Source organism: Phasianus colchicus, chromosome 13 (genome assembly GCF_987193195.1).
Source record: "Phasianus colchicus chromosome 13, bPhaCol1.hap1.1, whole genome shotgun sequence".
NCBI classification, from domain to species: Eukaryota; Metazoa; Chordata; class Aves; order Galliformes; family Phasianidae; genus Phasianus; species Phasianus colchicus.
This window is the reverse complement of record NC_143448.1, coordinates 4,622,151-4,650,011: the sequence shown is the minus strand read 5'-3', so window position 1 is coordinate 4,650,011 and position 27,861 is coordinate 4,622,151. Positions and strand designations below refer to the sequence as shown.

The 27,861-nt window shown below is 41.1% G+C and overlaps 1 long non-coding RNA gene across 1 annotated transcript; it reads right to left on the bottom strand.

Annotated features, from left to right (window-relative positions):
• Nucleotides 1-718: 718 nt before the first annotated feature.
• Nucleotides 719-22,796, bottom strand: LOC116243941 (uncharacterized). The gene is made up of 3 exons (XR_004170081.2): nucleotides 22,507-22,796; nucleotides 2,515-2,588; nucleotides 719-996 (listed from the first exon to the last, which is right to left on the bottom strand). It is a non-coding gene; the product is annotated as an uncharacterized LOC116243941 (long non-coding RNA).
• Between the last annotated feature and the right edge of the window lie 5,065 nt (nucleotides 22,797-27,861).

The window sequence follows — 27,861 nt, the reverse complement described above, 5'->3', positions numbered from 1 at the left end:
TTCCTAATCAATAAGGACTCATTTTGACCAGTTTAAGTCTTAGCACTTGAGCGTTCAAGAATATTAAAAAAAAAGTCTCTCAAGAATTGTTGGCAACTGCAAAGTGCTTTAACAACTGACATTATGATGCTGCAAGTCTGGGAACGTATTCCCAAGCAGAGCCCTTCTCTGTCACCTTAGTGGATGAATAATTGTGCCTTTGCATATTCCTTGTCATAAATGGCAGGAATGAAGGGACCCCAAGGACCGCACTGGCAGAATTGGTGCCGTACAAGCAGAGTAAATTAAAACAAGGATTAGAGCAAGTATGATTGGGGATGACAAGCAGGGCAGTTGTTGCCACACAACGTGCCTTTTTGCCCATATGGTCTGTACCAAGCTTACACAGCACAAACCCTCTAACATGGATGCTTATTAAAGCATTCCTTCTTGATCAGGACAAAAAGTCCTTAAAGCTTCATGTGACAGGAGAAAAACAGAGTTTCATTCACGCACACGGGCAGCAGCCTCGAGCACTATTATTTATGAATATTTACATGCAACTGCCCAGTCTTTACTTTTCATTAGATGAATACACAGAAAAGCCCATAAACGTGAAAAATTGAGGCTACAGTCTGCACTCATAGATATCTGTTAACTATGGTTCTTATTGAATTAAGAGTGAATGAATTGAAAGCTATATTTAAAAAATACATATATATATAAATCAGATGCTTAAGGTAATACAGAACTTCCTTCCCAAGCACGGACAGGCAGAATACACAGAGCACAGGTCATCTTTAACTACTAAGTGATTGTGGAAGTACAGAAGGAGCTCAAAAAAACATGAGATTCATGCAGGGAAATGTTTGGCTGATTGCTTGCATGGTACTATAAACACAACAGAAGAGCAGGGCAGTTTTCTTCAGCTTATAGGAGTAGGAAAGAGCAACTCCATCACCAAACCATTGTGCCATTTCACATGACGTGAGATTTTCTGGGCCTCAGTTCTTCTATCTACAATGGAAATAGTTACATATTATAATTACACTCCTTATAATTCTCCCAAAAACAAACATACTAGGTGCTTCTCCCGCCACTGATTTACCTTTCACTAAAGGATCACACCACCAGTCCTAATTTTCAGACAGATGTCTAAATTCTACAAATGCCTGGGAACAATCTGCAGTCCTAGAGAAGAGCTTTGCCTATAGCAAGATACAAATGTGTTGATGTTTACTCTGTACTGCAACAAGCTATTCAGATAGCAGCACAAAAACACAAGTGCAAGATCTTTTATTTAAATTCTGTTCCTTTGTTAGCTCTACCTGATCACAAATCAGCATCAGGTTTTACTCCCAGGCTGATCTCTTTTTCTCAGCTAGAACAGCCAGTTCTGCAGTAGTAATGAATTTAGGGAAGCTCCCACATATGGATAGGCACACAAAACACTGCATTAAGTGCAACCAGCAAAAACATTGGCAGTTAGAACATGACAGGTGCCTCTGGGAATCACCCAAGAGTTCCTGTTAAACTAGACAGAGATTCCTTGTAGAAAGCCTTAGGCCTTTAGGTAAGAGTCTCAAAATTTCAAGCAGAGCTTACTAAATTGTCCTGACCAGAGCTCATCACAAGTGTGAGCACAGGAAGCGTCCACACGCAGCGCATTACTGGGGTCTACCTAAGCAGTACCAAGATTGTGCACCATAGCCAAGCTGTCCTTTTGATAGTCGTATTACTGAAGGTCCAGAGCATAATAGCAAACGTGCTGTTCCTATCAGCAAGCTTTGGCCGCTGCAGAACAGCACAAGCTCCTCGAATGTGTTACGGCTCTCTCAGCAGGCAGACAATTCTGAACCTTTGTCAACAAATACAGTCCCTAATAAGCCTACGTATGGGAAGTTCTTTGGTCAGCTGTGATAAGTCTATTACAGTAACATAAAAGATGTCCAGTTCTAATGGCGAAAGTTCAGATCATTTAGCAATAACATGTCAAAGATCAAAACAAAGTGACTTAGAAAACAGTCCAAGACAGCTCCTTCCCATGGAAACAGCTGTCTGAACTGAGATTTGGCTATTATGCTCCACATAACATGCCCGAGGCATCCAAGAACTGCCAGCATTTGAACTCCTTCAGAATCAATTTGTCAACCTCTTTTTGGCTTGGATTATTTGCAAACAGTAACCTGAGCATTGTAAGTAACAACGAACAAGCCTAAAATCTCAAGTTCAGCAAGAGTTGCTTCACATGGGTATCTAGGGTTTTATTACACACATTTGCTTTTAATAAATTAACACCCCAAATTATTTTTTTTTAAAGCTACTATCTTAACTGCACCCTCCACACATACACATCTTCTGAGGACCAGCTAAAATTTGAGAGTCAATCCTGCGAGCTGGCAGGTGAGAACCACAACTACAACTCCCTGCTCGGTGGCAAACAAAAATCAGAAAGAGGCTGAACAAGTACGTTTGGCTACAGGCATAAAAGTTGAGTAAACAGTAATCAGAAATGAGTCATATTAAGAAGCCTACCTGGTCCAAAACTTGTTTGAAAGCTAAAAAGAGATGTTTATCCATTGAGCTAGGGACCTTCCAAAGTAGTGAAGCTGAAGACAGGAATAGACAGGACAAAAGGTACAACATGTTAGATCCTTAGTTTACTAATAATGGCATTTTATTTCATCAGTTCCTAGATCCCATGTATGTATATTGCAGAACCTAATGCTGACAACACACTAAAAGCTGGAAGCACCAAAACACTGTGAGCTGCTTACCTGCCCGGACTTTTGCAGTCCCTTCCCAACTTCAAAGCATGCTGGATTAGATCCCTTCCCTAAAAAAATTCCCAGATTCTTGCTTTTCTGGCAGGACTTGCTCTTGGTATGTAACTACTGATGCAGTGCCAGAAAGGATCATATTAACCTATATCTTAACTTTAGCAGCACCTAAAAATTACAGGCAGATGTGCTAGAAAACTAGTACAAGTGACAGATGCTACTGCATTTAGCTCATTTTCTCAATCCAAAAGACTTTAAAACTAGTTTGTTTCTTATATTAAGAACCATTTCATTTTGACTATACTTTATCAATCATACACTGCTTTCAAAATTTTTATGGCTTCAGGGAAAAGCAGAAAGTAAACCCAGACTCGGCTAGCTATTATTTGGATGGATGTATTCATATTCATTAGGACCACCGGAAACCTCTTGGTTCACATCTAAGTTTTGCTAGTCATGGAACAAATTAAAAAATACAAATAAGCCATGTTATGAATACAAATGACCCTTACATCACTAACCACAGACATATTTCATGCTTCAGTTTCATCTATCCACAACAGGATTTAGACACTGATCTGCAGGCGAACAGAAGAGAATTGTCTAGAGCGAGGTCCAGTAGTTAGGTCATCAAGCCTGAGATGTGGGAGACCCAGTTCAAACCCTTGTCCTGTGGGATTTAGGTTAGTCACCTATCGGTCATTTAGGTTGAGATGCTCAAATGTACTCAGAAATATACTCCTCTTATGCTTCCAACTCTCAATGAAAATAAGAGAGGCATCTAAATCTCTGCAAGTAATTTCTTAAGCATCTAAATTCTTTTGGAGATCAGGTTTTGAGAGCTCCCTGTCAAAAAGTGTGGAGCGCATTGCCCTACTGGGCAACGAGGGTAAATGCCTTCAAGACTCAGAAGTTTTAATGTTACATACATGGGGATCAGATAAGGACATCTGGCTGAATTACACAGAGGTTGTTTAGCATAATTCTCTTTATATTCATGTCGTTGAAATAGAAACAGTTTCTTCAAAATGGCAAGACATATATATTCCAGGCAAAAGAAAGTGCAAGTCTGGGATCATTCTCAAAGAAGTTTCGTAAATATTGATACGACCCATTATAATAACTGTGAATTTTAAAACTTCTTCTAATACTCTCAAAGTACTTCTAGAAAAAACAGGTATTAATCAATCTTAGCAGGAATGTTTTGGACAGCTGCTCAAGCTTTCAAGTTGTGTACAATTTCCTGTCTGTTTACATAGAGAATTACTGACAACACATGAAGAGAAATCCAATGAAGTAAATGTGAAGGACTTTCTGTTTTGGACTTCTCAAATTCTAGACTGAGGCTACAAAATTAAATCAATAGATTACACACTCAAGGATATTTCATACAAAGTGACTTCTGATCTAATCTGCACTGAAACGTAAAACAATCAGTCTCTGAGAACTCTGAAGTATCACCAGCTCCACTGACTTTGTATTACTTAACATTTTAAATGCGTTTCAGAATAAGCCAAGAGAATTTACGTGAAAGGAGGAATCAGGCTTAACAGCACAGTGATAGCACAGTACAAACCTCTGAGTCATTATTACTGCTCTGACTTCAAATGCAGTTTCCCCTCTGCACTCCTCTCACTCATCCCAAAAGATTAAATGTTTTTCAGTAGGCTTCATTCCACACGTGGTACATTTCAGACCTGCCCACTTGATGTCCCGAAATCCTGATGCTGCAATTCCTCTGAAAACAGGTGAGCTATGTATGAAGAGAACCAGTAATGTTCCACTCCTGTAAAAGCACACCTGTGTGAGTGGTTACCTTGACACACAAGAACCCCATAAATCTTTGTGTCCATAAGTATCTTTGGACTCAGAGCCTAAGTGAACTGCCACTGCATTACGACTGAGTTCAGGATGAGTGAAACCCTCCAACTGCCTTTCCCCAGATCACCCAGAGAGCCCACAACCCCAACTACCTTTTCATTAGTAAGGTTTTTAATGTTCCACTTCTTCCTACCAGTTACAGAGTACGCATTTCTGTCACTTTGCCTTTCAACACTTCTAATGACTCAAAACAAAGGCATGGGCATTGATGAGCCTGAAAATAAGGGGAAACTAAAAGACAGCCTTTTCTGTCATGGAATGGAGGCAGAGAGACTTAGTCACAGCATTCAGTGATCTTTTTCCTCATTAAACACCTATTTACTAAAATAATAATAATAATAATCAAACAACCCCACAAAAAGAAAAACAACAAAACACACCCCAAAAGCAGGATATGGGATATGTAAAAGCTTTATTTGAAATAGAAATAAGTATTTTGATAGGCTGCTCAGAAAGTAATGCCTCCTATTTATTTATATGGAAACTGCAACAGACGCTGAGAGCACAATAACATATATTTGCAAGAGCAAATTATCAGTACAAAACACTATTTTTCAACACAGTCATCACCACTCACTATCTGTTTTTGTCAGCAATGAACAAGAGTCTGCATGCAGCATTTGTCAAAATCTGCACCAGCAGAGGTAAGTCACCACTGCAGCACCCACCGCCTCACTGTGCTCACAGCCACCTGGTCACCAAGAAACTCTCAGCAAGTATCAATGAATGTCAGTGGGTGCCATTTTTTTCCACATGGAGGAACTAAATGACATACCCTCGCTTCATACACACTTCCACGTCAGATGCCACGTGGCCAAAGCACCCCTCTGCTGCCATCTGTCACACAGCAACAACATGTAATGGAACACTGGTGGGAAGGTGCAGCCTCTACTGCTGACCACCACCATCCGTGTCTGTTGGCTGCTGTGGGCCAACATCATAACATAAGGGGTACTACTTTCGGAGCAGCCTTCCTATAAATAAAAACATGTGATGGCTGTAGCTTATTTGTTCCAATTGGGACTGAATGCTGCCAAGGAAAGTTGTAGAGTTGAGTTAAGTTTCTTAGCAGAGACAAAGGTAACTCCTATCATTATTAAAAGATAAACATGTATGTACTGAGAAAACTAATTAAACTGAGTTACCAGGAAGTCCCTTATGAATATCCTCTGGAGTAAGCTCTAATGTAAAGAGATCTCAATTTTGTGGTTAAATAATTTGAAGAGATTAATTAGTAAAGAATAAGCATTAATAACAATCTTGTTAAGATAAAGGTAACATTCTTTTTTTTACCCCCTATCTACCACTCCTCTAGATCTACCTTATGAAAAAGCTTTTTTTGCACAAAGATGCTATTAGCAAGAAAGTTCTCTGAATCATTTAAAAAATATTTATTAACTGTATGCTAGAAACACACAACATTCTGAGATGAAAACTTACCTCTACGCCAGATTTACATAAAGGATTAAGCTCCTTCCAGTTCAGAACTACTTTTCAATCTCAACTTGGGAGAACTGATCTTTATCCCAAATTTCTTTTTGTTCCTCTGGAAGTTCACTTTAATCCAGCTTGCTTAATTTTCACCTTCTCCCTAAACCTTCTAGGCTTGTTACATGATAGCTAAGGATCATTATCCACCCAGGCTGAGGGGGTTTTCCCTTCATTAATTTCTCTAAGAAGATTACCAGTGCTTGTTTGTTGTTGTTTAAGCAAATGATTTCCCTAAGCTCTTTGTTTTTCCAACTGGTTTACACTTTAATGCCCTTGATTGAATTTCAAACAAGAGATCAACTTGACCAACCAACTCTGTTGGGGGGGGGTGGAGGGGGTGGGACAACCAAAAGACACTGAGGAAGAAGGAACTTTATGCAAACTACTTAGGCAAGAAGTGCTTAAAAACTTATTCAACCATTTAGTCAGAGATGCATCATAATTAGCATATCATTCAGGACTTGTTTAGTTTTTAAAGTCAAGGTGACTTTCCTTGAAGACAGAATTCTCTAATTACAACAGAAGCGTGTGTCACATTTAATAGCGGTTGTTTCAGATTATTATTTTTAACTGGTTCAGTTCTACATTTGTCCCTCCCATCTAAACATCTCCTCATTGGAAAGGGGTCACATCTTCTGCTCATCTGAAAAGCAATAGAACAAACCATACAGAAACTGGATATTTATTGTTCGCAGTAACAATTCCTATTCAAGTAGTCATTTTGAAGTCACGCATTCAGGAGAACTAAGTGATTCAGCCTCACCTAAGCTTTTACATTAATACATACAGCATTTAAACACTGTGGAGCTTGCAATGAAGTCTGTATGCTTACATAAATTTGTACACAAACAAGGACGTCAGTAACATGCATCGCTTTTACCTAACACATACCCAAGTAATTATCTTTGCTTAGATGAGGTTATATCACTTTTACATGGGCTGAACACCCACCTCAGTAAGAACAGACGAGTCAACTTCAATTCCATCACACTCTACTGATGGGTCCAGTTGTGCAATCCATATTTACAGACTGCAGTGTTTTATTTGTGGAGCCACAAGCAGGAAAAGTCAGCAGGTTTAGGCTGTTTCTGCAGGGCTACTGTAAGCCTGCTTCAGATTCTTTGCATGCCTACATTGCATAGCATCAGAAAGTGAAAGTACTGCAGATCAACAGGCATGAATATGCACAGATACATGAACGTGGCATAGAGTTGCATACATGTTCTTTTCACTGAAGTCAGGGAATTCAGCTATTTCAGCAGAAGTCAACCTATTTTTCCTAGTGCTGGGCATTTGGCATTCTGAGATACCTACTCTGGGTCAGAAATAAATGAAAGCGACCACTTCAGTTGCATTTTAAGTTTAAGATTCTACAGAGCATAAAAACTGCGACCAATAACTACCTGAAAAGCAGAGTATTTACCACAGAAATAAAGAGATAAGTACCAAGTAAGAGCCAACCTCTGATTTGTACCAGGTCCTGATCTTTGCATAGTCACCTGGTCTTCCTCCTATTCCTTTTCCCCAGAAAACCATCAGGTTTAGTCTAAAAGGCAATACTGTTTAATTCATGACAGAAATTACAATTATGACCCTTAGAAACTTGCAGATTCCCCTACAGAACAGCAGCATCTTCAGCCAGGCTGCACCACACCTACAGAAGCACCAAGAAAACACTGACACAGAGAGCCAGCTTCCATGCTGACAGTGCTAAGGAATCACCAGCCACAGATGGTAATTAGGAAATAAACGGAAACCTGTTACAGAAATCCTAGGTCTTAACGACATGAGATTCTGCACTAGCCAATGTGATGAAAGAAAATGTAATGAATATGAGTGCTAGTTACTATAACACTATAAAAACAAGCAAACATAGGGAACAAAGTTCTTGTAAGATGACCAGCATCAGCTATCATTAATATAACACAGGAATCCAAGTGCTGATGAAGTGCACACCCTAACCAAGGCTCACAGCTGCGATTCTCTGTGACCCTACACACTGGCTATTTTACATTCTGCTGTGGTCTGTAACAGCTGCATGCCTTGGAAACTTTGTGAATACGACCTTCTACAGTGCAATTTGCTAGCAACAAACGCCACTAGTGGATTCAACTGCATCATGCTGTGTGCTATGAAAGCTACCGTCAATGCAGATGTTTCATTGCTTGAGATCTCTTTTTTTTTTTTAATTAAATAGAAGATATCACAATATTTTTCCACTTTGGTGTCACTAGGTAAATCAATAAACAGGTAATTATTAGTTAAAACCCAGGATATTCAATCTTGAGCATTAAGTTATTGATTTAACATTTATCCCACCATAAGTGTCTCCTTGTTAGGGGTGTCAATAACCTACACGTAAGAATTTATTCTTTGAGATCGCTGTATTCTGAGCAATACCTGCATACTTCCAACAGCTTGCAGCCATGCCATGTTCACACCAGGAGATATGCAATGCCAGTTCTGAAACTGAAAGCCGAAAGACAACTTTTACTTGCCTATTTTCAATGCCTGTTGGATTTGGAAACAATACATTTCCTTCTATAAAAATTCAGTACTTAAATGAACGATTAAAAGAAATGTGCTGTAACCCACTGTAAACTATGTACTGTAATTAATCCACTTTAAGTCGTGTTCAAACCGTACATGTGCGTATGCTTGCAACTGGGACAAACAGGACCCATGCCACACCAAAAAAACCAATCACAATCAAATCAGGAACAGAAGGATGGACAAAAAGCTTCATGATGATATATAGCATTTTAACAAAGTAATGGTGTTGCTTATAGCAACATCCACATTTTAATGCATTTTTCCCCAATCTCACCTCCTACTGTCAACACCGTCAATTTCAGCAGTGCTCCTTCCCCCATCTCTTTCAACATCAAAATGCGGTCCTTCTAGTATCATTATTATCAACCTGAGCAAACTAAATGTGAAAAGGTGCCACTAATAGGACAGCTTTTGACATCACATCTTGAACCAGAATAAGCAAACAGGCAAGTCAAATCTTCAGGGTCAAGCTTTGAAGTCAATTTTCTGACCCGGGAAATCATGTTCTGTGACAGTGATGACAAACGGTGCACACACGCCTTGTATAAATATGTCTCTGAACGTTGCCTTACAAACATTCAGTCACCATCTCACTGTAGCCAACCAGGAACAGAAAAAAATGGGGAGTCCGCACTTTAAACATCTACTGTTTGACACAATGTTTTAACAAAAAAGCTCAAGTTTAAAACTGTCTACTTGTAAGGTAAAAGAAAAAAAAAATCAACAAGAATAAAACAGAGGTAATTAAAAAACCCAGACAAAACACACACGTACACCTAATTCTCAACTAACCTTCGACATCTAAAGAGATTCTGTGAACAACTTCACGTACACACAGTGCAAGCATTCTATTTGGACCCTGATGCCTAAAGCGCTCCCTAGCAAAGCTTTCTAGGCACAGGACTGAAAAGACATCGTTTATTGATTTCAAAATCTAACAGACTAATTATATATTTGTAGATGACTTGACAGATTTACAAAACCGCTATATGATTTTATAATGGAACATGCTCGCGTTAATCTCCATCTATGGAGATAGCTGGAGGGGGCTGACCTTTATCTCATATTTAAAACACAAGCAATAACTGAAATTCATTTTCAATTTATTTTCCAATCATATAAAAAGAGGGGGAAAAGATTACTTTATTGAATCTCTTTAGCTGGTAAAAGGTTGGAGACGCACAGTCTTGATGCCTTCCAAGGAGCTATGGGGACGGTCTATAGGGAACAGACTTAATCGAATAAACTAATCTTTGCTGCGGAGATTAAGTAGATGGCTACAGCAGCGGAGTAACAGCAGAATGCAAAGTATCAGCAGCACCATCGGCTGCCACAGAGGTGCTGCAGGCACTAGGAGAGCTTCCCCGTTGGGCCCGCCCTACCGATCCTGCAAATTCGGTCAACTTGATGGAAATTTAATAACGCCGCAGCACTGTGTCAGCCTGCTGAGCAAACAGCCTGGTGCTGCAAGGCGCATCTGGGATAATTTAGCTGGGCTTTCTGGAAGATACAGTAACTGCTGCTACTCCAGCCTGGGGCCTTTAAGCTGAAGAGAGCATATACAGTGCACATCCTCAGCGTAAATACTATCTGGAGGTAAGGACGTGTTTCAAAGCTGCTCTTGACAGTTGGTGAAGTGCCTTACTTTGTAAGCGCATCTTTTCACACAGTCTTTGATTCCCCACGCCAATACACACACGAAGAACTGATTTAGGCTGGGCTAGAATCTGTCATGACACATGACTAACATATTTCTGCACTTTTATGTTGGCTTAAATAAAACCTGGTTTCTGTGCTGGGTTTCTTGTTCCTCCTGTCTCTTCCATTTAGCACTCCGAGCTGGAAATCCCAACTAATTACAGGCTACGTTTCTGAGGAAATGGCAGAGATGGCACCCTCTCTCTGCAGCAAGTATATTTTTATTATGGCCTAGAAGCAATCCAAAACACACACGCTGTTCCTGTGCTTTAGGCCTGGCAATGAAAAGGGAAGCAAACCCAAGCAGGAACGATCCGAGTTTCAATGTATACAACGAGCTTATTTAACGATCATGAAAAGAAACATTTCAGAAACAATTACTGCTGCCTTTAAAACCTGCAACTTGAAAGGAAACCACCGCCGCTGTGCTGGTTCCAGCGGCGCACAGGGCAAGCAGAGCTCACCGATGGGAATCAGCTGGGATGTGCAGGGCTACACAGGGACTGCAGCTCTAATGGGCCATCCCCAAAATATTGCTGTTACAGCTAATAAAAACTGTTGCCTAACGCTTTGACCACAGACTGTCAGAGCTGGGGTGGAGGGAGGCTGAGGAAAGGATGCATGCCAGAGGAACGCCTAGTGCTGAAAGCATCTGAAGGAAGCTGTACTGTGCCTTACTTCTGGAGGTGACAGTCTTACTCAAATATAAGAGAACATGAAAAAGATTTTAAACTTCCAGTGCCCTGCAAATGGAGTTCAGCAACAAAGAACTCTACTTGGCCAACAAGACAGGAGCTGTCAACATGAAACATCCCCTGCCTCGTCCTTCCTAAGCACAACTGCAACAGGGCAGGAACTAGGAATATTTTTCATGGCTCCCATCACACATCAACTCCTTCTGTCAGATGCTATCCATGCCTACTTCTGTTTTGACTCTCTCCCACCCCAACTGTTTCAAAACAAGCAGGTGACTTTGGACTACCAGTAGAGAACAGCTGTAATGGCTACATGCTGACATGCTGCAGTTCCAGCACGCAGCAGCCTGCACCCATGGGGCACAGCTTACAGCAGGACCTTTAGCACACCAGACCAAGCTGTGCCAGCACTTCCACCTTGTCTCTTCGGCCCCCTGCAGCAGGGCCACAGATCACAGAGCCAACAGGTACCTCCAGCCTGCCCCTGCAGCCCCCTGGGCTGCAACAAGGACCTCCATGTAAACACCCTGCTCCTCCTGCAGCAGCTATCTCATTCCAAAGATGGAACAAAACCAAAAGCACTTTGAAGACAAAGAGTGGGTGTGGGATGACAAAATCTCATCAGATTAAAACAACATGGGTGTACTGTGGCCTGGACAGCTTGTAAACTGTGCTTGAGACAGAAAGCTTTTAGTATGTCAACACGCAGCCCAATCCAAATGGAAGTTGTACCCGTGAATATTTTCAGAGCAAAACTAACACAGCCCCACCATTTCCACTTCTGTCTCCACAACATCAAATGGTCTCCAAAATGACAGTGTGTCATGCTTGGAGAGGAAAGCAGAGGAGCAGTTCCTTGCAGCCTCCTTGCCACCAGCCTTTGAGGACCCAAGTCCAAATAGGCTGCAGTCACTCTTCTGGCATCACTGCAGATGTAACCTTTATGGCACACAACAAGTAGGAAGATATGTAACAACAAATCAATACAAGCCAAGCTGTCTTCCATGACAAAACAAGCTGAAGAACAGATGTCAGGAACAAGTTACAGAGGGTTGGTAGGTGCAGCTCAAGTGGGACGGAACTAAATTTACCTACACCTCCACCAGTAAGCTCAAGCTGTGCTGATTAGTTACTGTTCATCAAACGGGTCCTTTTGACCAACTTTTGTTAGCTCTTCAATATTTTCTTTATTAGAAAAATTAGGTGGGTTACAACGCTATTGGTAGGATTAGCTATAACCTACAGAGATAATGGTTTTCTATGCTGATGACAATGTGATCACTGTGCGAGTTAAGTGACCTCTGCCCCTCGCCCCCACGAGCTGTGCAGTGAAAGAACACATTTAAGAGACAATTATGAGGTTAATTTCCTTACTTGAATGCAGGACATTGTTATTACCTGGAGGCAGGTCTAATAACAGGAGCACAGCATCAATGTGAGTAAAATAGGAAAGAAGCTAGCTGGTGGGCTCTTTGCTCCTTATTAAAGGGGTAAAGCTTGGCTATAAATTAAAAAAAAAAAAAAGGCATTTAAACAGCACAGAGCTATAAAATAAAGGCCAAGCAGAAATATCTGTGGAAGCAGAATAATTCAAAAACAAGAATTAAGAAATGGAAAACTACTGGTCATAAGTGGTAAGAGAAAGAACTAGTGGAAAACGTGCAGACTGAAGAGCTTACTGTCAATCACACTGCAACAGCATGCTGAATATCAGCACATAGGGGGTGCTCTGCACAGTGTGCAATCCAAGGAGGCAAGAGTAAAACAGGACTCATTTGGGTTCCCAGAAGCATTCACATCAGAACAAGAGACGCACTCCAAAATCATGAGTCCCAGTCTTAAGCACTCGGCTTCTCTCAGCCAGAGGGGCCATCCCCACTTGGCATCAATCTTTACACTAAGTAAAGCCATGCACAAGGAACTGGAGATGATCAGCATGAAGCACAGCTGCCTACTTCTGATTGAGAAGGTTAAAGCAGTGACATCTCACCTGAAAGCACAATCCAGTTGCTAGGTGTGGAAGGGCTTCCACTGCAGGCCCAGTTTACTGCTGAGGAGGTACTGATGGCATGGCAGCTCAGTATAAGCCAAGCACAGAAGCAGCTCGTTTCTGTAACTGGAGTGACTATCTGAGCTTGCAGGAAGCTGCCCACTCACAGAGCAAAACCCTCCTGCTATCAGAACCTGCTCACACACCTACGTGCCCCAGTGCTCTCTTCTTCCTACTCACAGTCTCTCTATCACCTGCACAGAGGATGAATTTTCTATTCAGGAACAGAAAGAAAAACGTGACACACTAAAACACCATAGTCCCACACACTCTGGGATCTCCAAAGCACAGCCACAAGGTTTCTTGCTGCTGTCACTATCTGTTTATTGTCAGAGGAAGAGCAAGGGATTGCTCTTGCTTTCTGCTGATGGCCTTCTATCCCCCAGGGGAGACAGCAAAGACTAATCTGGAAGATTAGCAGGCTACAGACCTGGCAATCACAAGCTCCTACTCTGTCTGCAGCACACTTGGACCAAAGGTTTGCCTGGCAGGGAATTCTGATCCCACACATTTTCCATCAGGCCCTGAAAAAGAGGAATTCCACAGAGGCAAAGATCTGCACTTTAGTCATGGTGACAAGCAGCATTCATCTCCTCCTTAGCAATTCCACACTGCTGCATAGGTTGAAAGTAAAGGTTGCCATCTTCCTCGAAGGGCCCCAGAAATCTCTAAGTCCTTTACTTGCCTTCAATGGAGAAGACACACTTGCTTCTGCAGAGCAGGGTGCATTCTTCCAAAGGGCATGTTTCCATCTCGCCCCCAGTGCAGGAGTAATGCTGCCCCCCAGCAGGGAGAGCCACGTAACCCTGCTGGCACTGCTCCTCAGGCAGCCAGCAAGAACCACAGCTCGCTCTCCTCACCACAGCAGAGCTGTCTGCACAATATTCCTCTAGAAGAAGGCCTGGCAGACTAATCTGATGACAAAGCTCTGACTGGGACATAACGTTGGCTGGCATTACCTGCAATCCACAATATACTGGGAAATCAGAGTGCCTTCTGAAGCAAAATGGTGCAATAATGGTGGCCAGGGCGCTGCTTTGTGCTGGGAAACCTGAGTTGAACATTCTCTTACCCAGATAAACTCTAGCACTGGCAAATATTCTGATATCCTTGGGGTTCTCTGTGCTCCAGTACTCATCCAGGTAACAAATACCAAGCGCAGATCAAATCCAATGGACAATACTGCAAGACTCTGTGCTGAAAAGTCACAAACCAACTGGAAATGCTCATTCTCACGTCTGCAGTAACAACTGCCCTGTGCAGATTTGAACACTGTACAAAATAAACTCTAAATATTCCTGCTTTCTTAATGAAGAAGTGTTCTCTCCTCTTATTTATACAGCAAAATAATTTCAAGCATGGCTCTAGAAAGTCACCTATTATCAGTAGTTCAGGATGTATTTTTGTTCTAAGCTGTAAGTATTATTACAAGAAATTAATATAAATGTAAAAATTAATTTTACACCAGAACAAATGCTTTTAATGCATAAGAAAAAAAGCTTCATTTTCCTTTTAACTCTATATTCACGAACTAAGCACATTTATCTTTGATCTGCAAGTTCTACAAAGGCAAAAGATCAACACAACGAATACTCAGAAAATGTGAGTGTGCACAGAGGTTTTTCCTTACTGTTTTAGCCCTTCAACAGGTATTAGTTTAAGTGGGTTTTACTGTCTTATTTTACAGACATTCCAGTAGAAAATAGAACATTTAAATATGCAAGCTTTAGCTAATCCTCCAACACACAGCCTATGGACTTGGCAGGATTATCCCTTATTATAACACTGTTAGAACTGATACAAAATTGCAGTTTGAGATTAAACACAACAATTTCTAAAAATGCATCTCCCTGAATTTCCATTTTCCATTTTATCCTGTGAAAATATCTAATATCCCAAAACGTTCCTCTAGGACTCTCAGACAACAACTGCTATAGAAGTCTGACATCTACATATTTGTGCAGCATTCACCCATTAAGCACTCACCATACCTGATGCTCAACACTCTTCCCCCCTTCAACCTAAAGCAAAGTTACTGGGCTAACCAGCAATGTACTTAAATGCAGTTTCAGAGTAATTATCATACAGAACAACAGAATTTTATTGTCTGCACGTGGACATTCCCAAGCTGCCATATTATGGGTAAGGCAATCCTCACCTCCTGCCCTGCCATCCACTGCTCAATTTCTTGCCCCATGTAATACTGCTAGTTAGGGATCCACTCTGCCTAGGGAACCAGCTTCATTTGCATCCACTGGCTATGCTAAATGAGCAGTCTAACAGATGGGGATCTAATTGCAGACCTGTTGTCTGGACATTGTTAACAAATACAGAAGTAGCAATATACAGAGCTTTTTGGAACAGAATTTGGGCTGGCAGCAGGGGAACTCCAGTTAATTACCAACATCTGAATCTCCTGTTTAACGCAGGCAAAAACAAAAATAGAGGCACTCAGACTGAGAAGGACTGAAAGCTGATCAGAAGAATGGCAGCTATTACATCACCCAGAGCTCCTATTTGAGATACAGCTCCATTTCCATGCAGTGCAAGAGTCCATCTTTATGGAATTATATTCCATGTGAGAAAAATGAGACAATCGGTGCAAATAAAGCCAGCCAAAGAATGCAAAGCTTACAAAAAGAAATCTTCCTGGAAGAATACAAAAACCCTGGACATGAATAACAGTATTAGCATTAGATTTAACAGAACAGCAACAGACAAGATGGAGCTCATCCTCTGAGTTTGCTCTAATAAGCAGGCAGGTGAAGTTGCCTGCAGAAAGCCTTGAAATTACCCAAATCTGTAAATTACTTTGACATTCTGTTTGCTAAAGGAAGAGCAGTTGCTCTTGTAGAACATCATTTCTGCAGTTTTCACCCCACCTCCTCCAAATGCTGAAAGAGAAACAAAGACTATTGTTGTGATGTTTGCAAACCACCCAATGCACCCTCACTCATTTCATTGTACTGAAAATGGATGCCGCTTCTCAATGGTATTACTCTATCCCAATTGCTCTCTTGAGGTTGCCAATTACACATTTCCACAACTGCCTTGACCCTCTCATTGTTTAATAATTTGCCTTTCCTGCAGATTTATGTATTTTTAAGTCGGGGAGCTCGAAGCAAACAAGGCCAGCATCCATCTCTGCTCAGTGTTTATGTGCTTTTATGCAAAACGCCTATCAGGAACCTGCAACGCCATACGGTTCTCTACTATGCAAGAAGCACCTTTAATCAATTGAATTTTTTTCACCCTTTGACAGATAACATTTTGATGGGTGACAGGTAATAGAGCCTCATAAGAGAACAATGCAGAGCTGGCATTTAACAAATCCAGCAGTCTAGTTATCATTTCCTTTTCTCAATGACAACACCAAGGAAGAGAAAAACACGTCGTTTCTATGGAATTAGAAACTGGATCGCCAAGATTTTCCTGAATGACAACAGATGAAGGGGCTGATGCTGACACAGTGATAAAACACCCCACTGGTACCTATAGACATCAGCTGCATAGGAGCTATGGAGGAACCTAAGGGCTGACAAGCTGTGCACCAGTTCACGTGCCTGCATGGAATGCCTACAACCATTTTGCTTCCTTTCTCAAAACAGTTTATAATATTATACACATATCTTTCTCATTTTAATTAAAGAATAATTGCTGTTATATCTAATTCCTCAATACTGCATTTAAGCAATCACCTTTCAGACACCTGAGGGACAGAAAACAGCCAATGCATTCAGGTGACAGAAGCAATGCCAGGAAGCCATGTGACACTCCAGAAAATAGCTATTTTCATGAGCGGGTTTCAGGTTTAAAGACCATTTGGATCTGGGTGGAGTGGTCCTGACCAAGAGCCATTTGCACAACAAATCTGATAATTCAGATAACGCCTCAAGGCAAAGCCATGGTTTAAAAATAAAAAAAAAAGACAGTGGACTTGAGCCAAAGCCTTTAGAGTCAACAGAAACACAGAGATCGTGCTATAGACATAACACCTTCTGTTGCAGTTCTCTGCAGCTCACAAACCTACTGGTCTGGCCTAGGAGAAAAATACAGTCCAGAGATATAGGCATTACAACATTGGAATTAGGACAGTAATCAATTGCAAAGACAAAATGAAACCGAGTTATTACCAAATTAGATGAGTATTTGCTGTGAAAGACACGCATACTAGATAAGAAAGGAATAACCTACATGAAATTCTTAAATAATCATTAAGATCTGTCACTAAAAATATATTTTGTTACCCAACGTATTTCATTTAGTTTGGCTAACCCTACTTGGTTTTAATGAGCTTTTCGAAGCGCACAGGGAAAATGAATTCTGTCACAAGTAAGAGAAATTTTTATTTCTTTGCTTGTGTGGCTGAAGTCCCTATTCTCAGCAGTACTTTTGCTCTCTCATTTTTATATTTCCCGAATACTTCCTCCTTTTAAAAGTAATCCATTTCTTTATTGCCCCTTTTTGAGCTCAGGCATGCTGCATGCATTTGAGTGATGAAGATGAGGTGGATTGGAGGTGTTTGGCTTTGTAATTTCATCCTTGAATTTTGTGATTACTAACAGGACAACTTTTTTAATTTGCTCTTTTGTCTCGATTCCCCTGGCTGACAATCTGCTCTGTGAGCTAGGCTTTTTAATCAATCACCTAGATAATCAAATGTCACTGGCTATCTGCTCCGTGTAATTACTTTTGCAATTAAAAATCAACCTCAAGTTGCCTCATCTAATTAGAGGGATGGGCAGATTTTCATCGAGATTGATTTTTTAATAAATATTGACTTAAAATGCCATAATCTCATCATATTCTTTCATTTTCTTTGTACCAAAAATCAAACAAATGGAAGAATTAACAAGCAGAATGATTCATAGGACTTCAAAGGCTTTTGCTAGTTCAGACATACAAAATTGTGCTATACAGAAGCCTAGCTTATCTCAGTCTAATAATGCTCAAAAGCTCCCACCTTTTATTAGAAAAAGAACAAAGCAGTTGCATCATCATGTATTTCGCTTTCTAAATTAGTCTAAACTAAATGAATAAACTCTCAACTATAATTACGTGGCCTACGTATGACAAAAATATAGCAGAGATTTTGCTGAATTACTCCGTAAATATTCTGAAAACCACTTACTTCAAATAAATCACAATATTGGGATTTTGCTGCCGACACCTATCTAGAGACTGGCCTTTTGTTTTCCTTCCCTAAAGAGGAGTTAATTGAGGATGCCTATTATCCCTCTATCAGTAAGAAAAACACTGCCATGTACTCCGCTGTGCAGCACCAAAACCCACCAATCAACACTAAAAGGCGGTCTGCAACAAACAGCCACCAAGAGAAGTGGTAACCCAGAAAGAGCTGAAAGCCTACTTTTGTAGGGAGCAAAGGAAAGTATTTTTGAATCTGTTCAAATATTAATTGTCAGATCTGCAGAGCAGCCTGGAAGGTGTCTCCAAGAATAGATGCTACCTTCTTTCTCTCATTCCTGACATAGACTCATTTGCTGCCTGACCTTGAACACCACACCTTCCTGGATGCAGAGAGGTTCCAGCAGGAGGAATGGCTCTCACACTGCCCATGCTGCGAGAGCTGCAAGCAAAACATACAAGGAAACCCCCGTTCTTGTGAGGGATGGGCCTGCTTCTCTCCCATCCCCCCTGGAAGCTGCAGGACTCGGGCAGACCTTTCCTGTCAGAGGGATGCCCAAGTTTTGCCTGCCTTGTTATCACTATGCTTGCTGTGGCTTCCTGACACCTCTCAGGAATTCATCCATACATTAAGGATACAAAGATACAGATGGCAGTGAGTCAGCCATGAACACAGGAGGAAAAACTGTGCTTATCAACAGCATATGAATATTACATCTTATTTGCTAAAGAACCTCGTTTGTTTAATAGTTACTGAGATAAGCTCTTAATGCATGTACGTACCTCAGCGATCCAGATCTTTACAAAGTAGTTATTACTGCTTTAAGCGACTGAATAAACTCTAGATGTACTATTCTATTCAGATTATAATGAGGGAACAGGATACCATAATTACAGTAGCTGAAGGAGTATGCCATACTTCATACTGCAGCCAGGCTCAGTATACAGCATTTCCACTGGAAACATTAGTAGCTAAAGAGCACTCACAATAACTGTTGAGATACTCATTAACCTCTGATTTGCTACCATAAGACTATATAATTAAGAGGTACTTTCAGCAGACATCCTCTCAAGGTATTTTCCACCAGAGCACGTAGAGGCCTTAGCTACAATACCGCTTCTGAAGTGAAACACTCAGCTCCTTGTTCCACCCTACTGAGGGGGAGCGATCCCAAACCACGAGAACAATAACCATCAGATACCGAGGGGGATCAAGTGGGAGGAGAGAATATAATCCAGGACATTTTAGATTAACTGCCTGAAGTCACTAACGATTAAAGTAGTGCTACCAGTCTGATAACAACATCACAAGCTCTTTATTGTGAATAACAATGCTGTGTTTGTACTGAGCAAAATAGCACTGGCAGCTATGTTGCCAATATATTGCCAATATATTTATTTTTGTTTTGCGGCCAACAACACTAGAAGTAATTCCGTTGGAAAAAATAACTCTACAAACATCCTTAGCTGTGTGATATGAGCTAGAGATACACTGCTGAGCCAGCTCCCTGTCACTGATGGTTCAGTCCCCCACCTCCATTTCCCAGCTCTCCTCACGGGCTCAGCTCTTCGTACGTCCTGCCCAGCACCTGCAGTCTCCCTACTGGTCACTCAACTTCACCCTGCAGAGCCCTGAGAAATAGCTAGATAAGAACTCAGGCAGGGAAATGGGACTTTCAGGAGATCTGCGAGCCATTTGGTTCTGTTTATTTGGGGAAAGGAAAGTAGATACTGATCTGGCTCTTGGCTTTGGTAGCAGATGTGAAAGTCACATGCAAATATCTCTTCTCTCTCCCTCCTGCTAACAGAGCACAAAGGACATCCATATTTCCAAGCACTGCAGCAGGCCAGGGAAATTCCACCCTCTGAAGGGATGGGCTGGTGAGCAGTGCATGCTCCTGATGCAAGAGGATTCCTTATAGGGGCTTCCTCCATTATTTCAGACCTGAAGCCAGTTAGTTCCTGTTTACTTTGTTCCCAAAAAGGAAAATACCACCACTAAAATGCAGCACCACATACAGCCCGTGACTCTGCCATCACTCTTAGGGTAGCACATAAATCTGACCCAAATCCCATACACACCTGAAGTCCTACCAGCAGGCAAAAGAGCAGGAAGGACCTGATCAGAAGAAACATTTCTTAGTAGTCCAGATAACTCATCTTATGGAAACAAGATGAATATCATCCCCCAGAGATGTTACCAAACACCTTCTCCAGTGTATCAATATCCTGTCCTTTCGCACGAGCCTTTGTGTAGAAAAGCTGGGTAACATCAGAACCATGTGAGAGAGCTAAAGAAGTCCCCTTTCCAGGGCGAGGAAGACTTAGAGGATTGCAGGTCCTATCACTCCTAAAGCCTTAAGCACTGAAACACTCAGAATAGATCTCGCACAGATGGGGACATCCAGCCCTGTCAGATGTGACCGAGTTCACTTTTGAACAGAAAGCACAGCAACACATGGCAAGCCTGCAGGTAAGCAGGCCCACCTTGCAGGTAATTAGGCCAGACAGCAGATAGCTGTGCTACAATTACACATGCCTCTGTCCCAGCACATGTTCCCACACACTGTGCAGGCAAGATTTGCATGCAGTATGCATTTAATATTTTCACACTGAAAGAAAATTCCATGACACCTCTTCAGTGTATAGAATAGAGGATCTACCCAGGTGATTCTTCTAGAATTTGCAAGAAATGCCCAAACTTTTCATTGAAAACAAAACCATTACAGTTGTGAAGTCCCACTTGCACCTCTAACAGTGATGTCCTTGACAAGCTCTAAGCAAGGCACCTTCCTGGTGTGCTGCAGAGCCATTGGGCTCAACGGCTATAAAGGGAATGTTATGTAAAGGACTTAATTTTCTTGCATTTGGTGATAACACTGTAATTTCTCTCAACAAGGCAGCCTTCTAATATAATAAACTTATGGCAAAATAGAAAAGGGAGATTAAGAATTGTTTTACATTCTGTGGTATAAGATTTCTAGTTATATTAGCATTTTGAGGAGGATTTATTTGGAGATTGAGGATTAATTCCCATGAAATCATTATACAGATTTCAAAATGTCAACTACTTTGATAGAGCTTATGATTGTATCTTCTTATTTTGACAGGCAACTGTGTAAAACAACTTCTGTGTGGAAGCAGCACAGAAATAAAGCGAGGACGGGATAAATAAAGACAGAATGATCCTCACAGGTTTCCCAATCAGCTGTCTTTTTATTCTGATTACTTGTAGGACAGAGCAGTAATAGACATTTTCCTTTGCACAAAATAATAAGAGCGGTACTTATCGCTTGTTGCCTACAGCTAGTGGCAAAAGGAAATTAGAAAAGTCCAATGAAGCTGAGTAGTAATTAATCATCATACAGTGGGGCCTGTCAAATCAGAGGGGTCTTTCCAGCTGATAATGCTGCCCACCACAACTCAGACTGATAGAAATTAGAATTCCTTTTCCTCTGGCAAAAACCAAAAAGAGTGGAGTTAGCGCAGTGACTGCCTGACCCATTTATTGGGATGTCTGCATTGAGTTCACCACCAAACAAAATGGATGAAACACCACTCATCCCTCAAGGCAAAAAATATATGGAGAATACCAGTTAGAAGGCCTGTCTGGAAAGAATAAACAGTACTTCAGTGCTGTTTTTTTTTTTTTTTAAATGCTAGTATTTTAACTTTGGTTAATGGAGAAAGATTTTTTTTTCAAAGCAAACTTCTCCTGTGCACAAGAAGGAAACACAGAACTCACAACAGAAAACCCATACTCTTCTCACACAAAATAAATACAGCAAGAACACCCTATTTCTTTCACAGATAGGCTGTCTCAGCACTCCTGGTGAACAAGGAATAATCAGGAGAATTAGAGCTTACTTCTTCCCAATGAAGCTAAAAGAGATTTGCCACTGACTTCAATAGAAACATTATTAAGCAATGATTAGAGAAGACCTAATTTCATGGCACAAACCACTTTACGCGTGCATTTCCCTGCAGATGGTCCATGCAGAGCCCATGGACCATGAGCAGCACCCAGACACACGCAGATCAACACAAGGCAGCCAAAGCCCTCATGGACATCACACGTGGAAGCACCACATCCCCTACCCTGCTCCTGCTCACAGCAGCCTGGGCCACCATAAGGACCACTGTACCAGAAAGGCCCATTTTGCCTCGCTACCCTACCTATAATCCAGTCTTTTTCTAAGCCTTGTAAAAAAAAAAAAAAAAAAAAACCACTTACCTTTCCTGTGCCCTCTTTGCTTGCTGCTACACCCATCTCCTCCTCACCCAGAGCTATGGAACACCAACAGTTGTGCTCCCAACAAAGCTTACAAAGGTCTGAAAGACACAGCCACTGCCAGCCCCTCCCACTCTAATTAGCCCTGATTGCCCTCACCTGGCATTGCCACCCCAGGTGCCAGGAGCTCTGCATCAGCACGTCTAGCTTCTAAACCCACCTGCTGAAACCAGGAGGATCTGGTGCAAAATAACTACTTTAGAAGGGCCTTTTCAGAGACAGATTGGAGCAGGCCAAGAGCCTCAGCTGAAAGAGAGAAATGTAATTACGATCACCATGTGGAACAAGTGTGCAGAGTCCTGCTGGTATCCTGCTTCTCCATTAAGACCAAAAGAAAGAGGACTAAAGAAAGGCCTTCAGAAATGAAAGGCTGAAGAAAATTAACAGAACTCCTCATTCGTAAAATGATAAGGCTCAAATATTTTTACAGCGGCTCTCAACATCGAACAGCTAAACATTATTAATTAAATACAAAACATGGCTGAGAAGATGACAAGGGCTAATGCAGCATGCTGCTGCAAAAATGCAAGTATAATAAGGTGACAAAAGCCATCAGGCGTTGTTACAGCACCAACACTGTGAGTTACGCTGCTGCAGAAAGAGCAGGGCAAGAAGTTTTACGCACACAAAGAATGGCCCGAATTCTTAGGGTTCACATCTGAATAACATGGCTGTATTTCTTCTTTCAGGGAAGTAAGGGATTCCATATGGTTACAGAAAGTGTGCATGCATGGGTACCTCGCTGACAAACAGTCTTTGTGAATGTAAAGGCTCTATAAATCTGTGTGCATCTCAGCTTTGATGGAGCAGAGAGCAACACGGTATGTGCAGATAAGAACATTAACATCTGAAAAACGCATTGTTTTCCTTTCATCTGAGGTATACCATAGATTCATTAGGAGATCAGCATGCTTGTGCATCTTTCCCCTTCATATTAGAGTGAATGAGCACTATTTCCATACGTCATTAGTGGGAAAATCCCCTGCAGAGGAGCATACTGCATCCTCATTTGCACTGAATAAGTTGCTTTATGATGTAAGACTGTCAGGCACCCCACTCGGTGCAAATGAATGCTCCATCATGACAAAGGGTCAGGTATGACACAGTGCAAAATGCATCAGACTGAGTCACGGCCAATATTAGCTCAATGACTCTTTGATTAGCGTAATCAAATCACATGTCAGCAACTGAAATGTTGCAAAAGGAACAAAAGGTTGTCTTCTGATCACAGAAATTAAACTTATTTATTTCAGATGCTAACAGTTGGCGGGTTCATGACTTGGTGAGTAAATGCAACAGGTTCAGCTGTAATGACAGCAGCACTTCCCTTTCTTCCATCACTGTTAATATGGACCACGTTCCACCATGTGGACAGGACTGATAAAAGAGCTACAAACCCTTGAGAGGCAGAAAGCACATCCAATTGTTTTCTACAGGTTCGCTGCCATAGGAACTACAGACCTGCTAGTATGACCACGTGTAAAATGATCAAAAAAAAGCGTTTTCTCAACGCACTGTTGATTAATCCCATTGATGACCATGTTCTCTTTGAGATTTTGTTTCTTGCTACACAGAAATATTATGGGGTCCTCCTGAGACCTTCCTCAAATTCTGTGCCCTGTATAATAAAGGAAATCAGACTGCAAGGTTTAGAGATACTGTTCTTACTAGAACACGTGTCAAGCAGCCACACAGGATCATCCCCGATAGCACTGAAAACATATAAATCGTAGTGAAAAACATTTATTCTCATATAAAAACAACCTCAACGTTAAGGAAGATAAGCAAAGATAGCCATGCCAGAGCGTTTACCTTCCTTAAGGTACCAGAGAATTACGAAGGAAAAAAAGATAAGTGAAATACTGCTATTCTGTAGAGACATCAATCTGAAATATTTGGGTTTCCTAATTAGCACTTTTCATTTGTTAGCGATTCTACACAGCCTGAAGTCCACTACAAAGCTCCTGTTGATTCCACCAGCACCAGATCAAGAGTGCTGTCTGAAATTTAGCCCTGTGAGGAACTGCAGGCCCGTGTATCACAGATGTCGTAATCCTCAGATGTCAGACCTGCCAGCAGACACAACGGGGTTCTCTGTGCTGTATGACCTTCACTCCTTCTGAACTCTGAGCTACTGATTTGGGCTTCAAATAATACAAATTTCCAACACTGAAACAACTAGCTCAGATGTCATTAGTTCCACAAGTCTGGAATAACCACACATAGACTTCCATGTACAAGGCATTAGAGCAAAAAGCTCGCCATACGCAAGATGCAGAAAAAGCCCTCAATCAATAAAAGATGAGAAGACCTCACCCATTATTCATTACATGCACAGATGCTAAAAAAAAATGAAAGGTACAGTATAATGGCTTTATGAAAGAAACAACACAGCATTTCTAGAAAAACTCCAGGTCTTGAGGGGAAAAATATTTAAACAGCCTAAGAATTTAAATCAGGATGCAAGAAGTTATTTAGGCCACCAGAAGATAAACTGCATACAAATAAAGCATATGCACTCTCCCCCTGCTATTTCTAAATTAAGTTTACACTTAAATCCCACCAATTCTAGGGAATGCATTTCCATGGCAGGTTTGCATATAGAAATAGGTACGCTGGACTGATAATACACTATACTCATAAGTTACACAGCGGCTTAGTTGTGAGGCAAAGCAGACTTCATACTGCTCTTGACCATTCTGTCACTATAAGTATTCGTGTATTTAAAATCAAGCACACACTTAAGCATTTTGCTGAACTGGAGCTTTACAGCAACTTAGAATCCAAGTTTGAGTATCGTGAAAGCACATGGCTCCTCTTCCAGAGTTCAGGAGCTTAAAATACTTGCAGTTTAATGCTAAAAAAACTAAATGGAATCCTGCTAGGGAAAAAGATCCCCTCAGCGCTCAGAAAATGTAGTTTGATTGCCGCCTTGTCCTCACATGTCTTCAAGCTCTCTCTATTCCTTTCCCTGCAGAGTCCCATAAAAGGTTTACTGTGGTGGTTACGATGACACAAGCAGGGCAGCAATATATTTTTCTCATAACAAATCCATCCAGAAGAATATCCTCAGCTCATAGATTAAATGGGAGGAGTTGTTACCCTTAATTACTGGCTCCTGATGTTACTGAACCGGGTATTCCAAAATAACTGCTTAAAGCACCTACCAGTACACTATGATATTTCAAAATGCATGCAGAGCAACTTCACAGTTCTGCACCAAGGGTCTGCCTGGGAAGGCTTGTTGGTGAAGGACACACTTGCGAACATCCCAGGGATGACAGCATCCTCAGTGTTCACACACAGTCTGCAGGTTTGCTTCCCACACTGCTTCAAACAGTGTAGCAAGCAGACAAGAGATCCTTATTTGGCACCTCTAGAAGTCACGATCTCATAAATTGTTAGCTGACCTGTTACTGCCTTACATTCATCCTCTCCTGGACTCGCACACAAGTCAGCCACCTCCACATACAACTTTCTTCCAGTTGTTGTCACACTACACTCCACTGGGCACAGCTGGCTAAAAAGAAGAGAAGAAAGTGGAGGAGATGCAAAGAGGCAGAGTGGAAGAAAGGAAAACAAAACACAACCTTTTCTCATTAGGAAACCATATAATGCTAAAGTAGGCAGCATTTGAATGCATACATTTATAATGATCTGGTCTACACGAATAGCATCTTTCCTTCAGGATACCCTTAGCCAGTTCTCTTGCATGTAACTTCACATTTACATATAGATGGAACCTATCTAGAAAGCAATTTTACACATTTTGTCTTAATGTTTTTCTCATTAACATTGCACATAGATTAAGCTTCCTAAGAAGGAAAAGAGATACCTGGGTATCATAGGCACAGTTTTTAGAGACTGTGTTTGCTTTTAAAGAAAAATACGTAATAAAAGATGAAGAAAAAGAGGACCAGTCACAAGTGGATTTTCAAGAGTCAGATAAAAAAATTTTATAGAAATTGCTGTGGTGCCCTGAACACAACCACGTCCTTAATTACCTCCTCTGGTTGGAAGTAATGACGATACAAAAAAGCAGCAAAATTTCTAGTAACACAAACTTCCCTCACAGGGCTCAGTACTTCAGTAAGGATCATTGCTCTGAATCGCTCAGAGCACTTAATTGTGTGCTGAAGTTTGGGCTCACAGATAAGCACATGCAGAGTCAAATAAGGCTCAGCACCGTGCTGAAATGCTCAGCATCCAACAGGATTAAGGCTGCACTGCTGAAATCTACATTTTCTTCATGTCTTATTTGCAGACAGGGTGTAGGATTCAAATTAGAGGGAGGATTAGGAGGGAAAAAAAAAAAAAAAAAAAGAGTCCTCATGATAGCAGGGCCAGGCTAAGCAAACATTTCATGTACACACCAGAGGAAAGATGAAAGGAAAGCAGCTGCCCTTCCACGGTCAGAAATTCTTATCTGCTGACCGAACCTTTGTTGGTTTGAGAAAGCACAAGTGGTCTGCATTGGCGGAAGGTTCAAAGCAATTTTTTAATAGATAATGCAATCAAAAGTCTGTCTATCTGTTGAAATATTTAGAAGAACAAGATATCACTTTGACCTCCTTACACCTGCGACCTCTGTCAAAGACTTTAAGAAGTGCTTTACACTTGTTTATATTCTTTATCTTTAATGGGCTTCTGCATTTTTCAAAGATTAGCATTTTCTGAAGTCCTTTGAGTAAAAAATATATTCTGTCATTTTTAGCAGTACTTCTATATTGTGTTCAAGGAAGGAGTTGCACAGGCAGGTACACCACCAGCGTGAAAACCAATGGCCGCCACAGGTCAGCTGTGGTTGTTGTAGAGGAACGTGCCTTTCTGGTCTGCAATAACAACATTAAAACAAACTAAGTAAGGAATAAGAGGATAAGGGAAAATGTTTTACACCATTAGGTGTGAAGTTGAAAATGGAAAATAGTATGTTTCTATGTGTAATTAACTGTCGCAATATTTAGATCTTCAAAAGAATACTACAAAAGCAAACAGGAACTCCAATAAAAAAATTGCCCGTATCAATTCTAACATTTTGGCCAAATTATACAAAACAGAATCTTGCAAGAACACAGGAAGAAAAAAAAAGAAATGGGATGAGTATCTGCAATGTAGACTTTTACTAGGGAAATCAGTTAGTAGAATAGTCAGCTGCCATCTCTTATAATTACAATATTGGGAAAGATCTAGGAAAAGTAAACTCAGTTGGCTGGTTCACCACTTCATTTCCGTGCTCATGAACAGAGACAGTACAGTACAACTTTCCTAAGGAGCATCTCAAGTAGCAAAGAGCAGTGA